Source organism: Tenrec ecaudatus, chromosome 4 (assembly GCF_050624435.1).
Source record: "Tenrec ecaudatus isolate mTenEca1 chromosome 4, mTenEca1.hap1, whole genome shotgun sequence".
Classification (NCBI taxonomy): domain Eukaryota; kingdom Metazoa; phylum Chordata; class Mammalia; order Afrosoricida; family Tenrecidae; genus Tenrec; species Tenrec ecaudatus.
Window position 1 is genome coordinate 202,115,924 of NC_134533.1, and position 4,273 is coordinate 202,120,196.

Consider the following 4,273-nt stretch of genomic DNA (forward strand, 5'->3'; position numbering starts at 1 on the left):
GGCCAGGAGGCTGGCCTGGGGTACTCCCTGTAGCCTCCCTTCCCCCTGGCTACTTGGGAGCCCTGGGAGGAGCCCTGGGAGAAAGAGAGAAGAGATGTCTTCCCTCCTGTCTTCCTCCAGCTAGGCCCCCCACCCAACCTGGTATGTCCCTTACCCAGGGTCACCCCTCTCAGCAGTGGGTTTAAATTTTCCACAGGACCCTCTCCTGGGTCTGGAAGCCATACCCGTGACCTTCATATCCACTTCTTTGTTAGCAGGCCGTCCTGAGTTCTTCTGCTTTGAGTGTGCAGTTTTTTTTTTTACTATTGCGACCCTGACTAATACATGCATAGTGTCACTTTGTGAGCTCCAGGCCTGGCGTGGTGAGAGGCCTGGGCACCATACAGCGTTCTGGTCTCTGGGAGCCTGTTCCAGCTGCTCTTGGCTCTCTTTACCATCCCTCTTTTCCAGTTCTCCTGACCTGGCATGCAGGGGTGGCTGCAGCCGCTTCTTCCTGCACTACTTCTTTCTACTCACTCCTGTGCTGGTGTTGTGTGAGGATGGACCAGGTCCTTTGGGCCATGACATCCTCCACCTGCTGCAAGGGTCTTGGAGGCCAGAATGCCCCCCTGGTTGATACCCCCTGGTGTCCACCCTGCCCACTGGACGAAGGTCTGCCATTTCAGGAAGGAAGGACCACGCCTCATGGCCCGACTCTGGGAGTAGGCTGATTCCAGGTGTTGGTTCATCTGGGGTTGGTGTTCTGGGCCCAGGAGAAGTAGGAACGGGTGCAACCACCACAGTTGCTCCTGAGGCTGCCTCGTACCTGACACCGCTGCAGAAACACTGCTGGAGGCGGAGGCTTGGCTGCCAGGCGGTATTCCCGGGCACTTTCACTCTTGAATTGGCCTCGGTAGTGCCCATAGAAGCCGCTGTTGTGCTGTAACAAGGCCAGTAAGAGGATGAAACCCACCAAACCCCCGCCCCTGGGTCCCAGACTGAGGGCATCAGGGAACCTGGGCCAGAAGGCTCTCTGGGAGATGGGGTGGGCGTGGTGTCCTGATGAAAAAAAAAAAAGAATCTGAGGAAGAGGGCCGCTTCAGGAGAGGGGTGGGCAGAGAGGTGGCTCTAGGTGTAGCTGGAGCAGTTGGACAGACAGCTAGCTGTCTGGTCCATCTGGGAGGGGTATCTATATGTGTGCCTGTGAATGGTGAGGAAGAGATACTATTCATTCATGATTTATTAAGCTCTACTCTTAGGTAGCGTAATGGTTATGCATTGAGCTCCTAACCACAAGGTCAGCAGTTCAAACCCACCAGCTGCTTAGTGGGAGACAGCGGAAGCTCTCTTCTCCTGTAAAGAGTCCCAGCCTTAGAGCCCCACAGGGGCAGTTCTGCTCTGTCCTCTAGCGTTGCTGTGAATTGAATCAGAACGGACTAGATGGCAATGACTCTGACTATTGGGCTGCTGCTTGCAAAGTCAGTGGTTCGAAATCATCCTTTGCTGCAGGGGAGAAAGATGAGCCTTTTCACTCCCATAAAGATGACAGTCTTGGAAACCACAGGGGCAGTTCCACTCTGTCCTGTAGGCTGTGAGTTGGAATTAGCACAGTGGCAGTGATGTGCCAGGGGGAGACAGCAGTGTAAAAACAGGAGATCCATATCCTTTCTTCTGGTAAGGGACTCAGACATAGCAAAGAGTGTCAAAGAAGGAACCACGGGGTGACCAGATCAGGGGAGACAGGAAAATGGGACTACCCCTTCAGGACATGATAGCAGGGGTGAGACCTGAAGGGGAGAAGGATTTTCCATGTGGAAAGCCCCGAAAGATTATTCTATGTGGTGGGAAGTACAGGGAAGGAGATCCAAGACCGGAGAACTGAGTTAAAGAACAAACAAGAAAGATCGGTCCTGTGGCTAACGCATTGCCAGCGAGCTGGAGAGAGATGTGAGCTGAGCTCAGGGTGGGGTGGGCCTAGACTGGGTCAGGAGTGAATTCTCTTTTAAGAGCCAGGGAAAACTGTTCGGCAGGGGAGGGGAAGAGGGGAGGCACTGGGGCATCGCTGAATTGGGATGACCCAGAGCACTGAGCAGAGTTCCGAAGACAAGGCCACGATCCAGTGACAGAGTTCTCCCTGGAGAGTTGGAAAGGAAGTCCCTTTCATTGTCCTTATCCAAGAGCACCCCTGCAGTTGCAGAACTCTGCAAGCATGCAGCGGAGCCTAAAGGGTCTAATGGTGGTGTCTTCTGCATCCTTTGACAAACCTGCTCATGTCCATTTGCCACACATTCTGCGATCGTGAGGCAAAAGGGGAACCCTCTACAACTTGGGGAAGCAGGCAAGAGATGAACATTCTAAGCGGAGCACTTCACCAACAGTTCTCCTTCAGGATTCTCCTTCTTGGCACTGGCCAAACCCAGGGGATTCTAAGGAGTCTGTGCAGGTGTTGTTAGGCAGACACCCTGTTGAGGTCCGTGTTTATCCAGGGCACCTGGGAAGGATGAGTATGTTTTGTTCTCCATCATTATAACCCTGTGCAGAAGTCCGTCCCAAGCCTGGATCTGGCTGGCCATCACAGTGGGCTTCTCTGGAGGACTCAAGCCCCCTGACAATTCCTCCCACAGAGGGCTTGAGTAGCCCTGCTTGTCCAGCCCCCTACCATTTATGGAACACCCCTCGGTCTCTGTTCAGTAGGACTTATTTTACGTTGTGCCAGGCACAGGGCTTGTATAAGAAAATCAGATAGAAGAAAACATGGCCTTTGTCCTCAAGGTGATGCCAGACTTGAGAGCAGTCAGACTCCGCAAGTGTGAGGAGGGTAAGCAAATGCCCGACAGGGAATGGATGGGGTGGAGGATTAGGTGGAGAACTAGGAAATTCAGCTGGCTAGCAGGAAGCCAAAAATTATGGAGAGGGGTATTGGTGTCAAGAAGAGTAGGAAGCCCCCAGGTGTAACCTCAGTATGGTAGAGGGAAGTGGGCAGCCAGGGGTCCTGCACTAGGCTGAATGTCGAAAGAAACACCCCACCCCTCCCTTCCCCCCATCTTGCTCCTGACTCACTCCAATTTCAGGTACAGCCCCAGGGCCAGGAGGTGCACTCTTACCCAGGAACCTATTAAAGCACTTTGCATCTTGCAGGGAGCAGACAAAACACACTTTCCTCTTGTCTTTTTGAGGCTACATATGAGCAAAGAGAATCTCAGGAGGTGAACTTACTGTTGCTTAGTGACAAGTGGAGCTTGTGACTGCACAATGGGGATGATTGTTGAGCAAGCAGCAGACCCACTGTCTCTTTGTGCTTATCCCTCTGTTTCCACTTTAGGGGAGAAATCTGTTCCTTGGCGTTAACAGCCCAGGAGAGCCCTTCTATAGAGAAACATGCACAGCTTCACAGTGATGGCTGATGGATCTGCAGCCAATGAAATATTAAAGAACCTTTTAGAAGTGAATGCAGCATTTTAAAAACTGTGCAACCATACTGCCAGAGATATAAATTTAGAAAGTGCTTTCTGGAATCAAGAGTGTTCAAGGTGGCCCTGAAGATAAAATTGCTACTTCAAAATAAGACTCAGTCAATGCTCCCAGGACTTTGTGGTGGCTGAGAATGTTAATCATGGCACACAGTGGTTACCCATTGGGCGGCTAACCACAAGGTCAGCAGTTCAAAACTACCAGCCACTCCACAGGACAGAGAGGGGGTTTTCTACTCCCTTTAAGAGTTCTATACTGACCTACTGGGTTGGTTGCTATGCATTGGAATCCACTCCATGACTGAGTTTGTTTGTTTGGTTTTGGGTGAAGGAGATGAACATGACAAAGGGGGGCAGGTAGTGACTAAGGAGGAGCAGAAATTTGACATCCTGGTTCCATTCCAAGCTACACTTGGGCAATTTGTTGTAACTTTCTCTCTACAAATGAAAGCCTACCTCAAGATCACCTAGAGAATTTCTCACACAGGCCCCCATGGGAACTAGGTTAGCTCATTGTAGCACCTGGGGAGGGGAAAAGGGGAAGCAGCTGAATGTGTGTACCAATAAGACAATGAAGCAACTGGACTATGAAATATACAGCGAAATATACCCTAGTTTCTATGAACCCACTACAGGAACTTGAATCTACAGAGATAAATTCGAAACCATTGAAATAAAAAAAAAATCAAGTTGTAGCAGGATGCACAAAGCACACTCCCCACTTATAAAATGATACAAACACCCAAAAACAATGCTACTTATCATTATGAATCTAAGCACATGGGACTAAGTGTGAAAATAAAATAGGCAAAGAAATAATAACT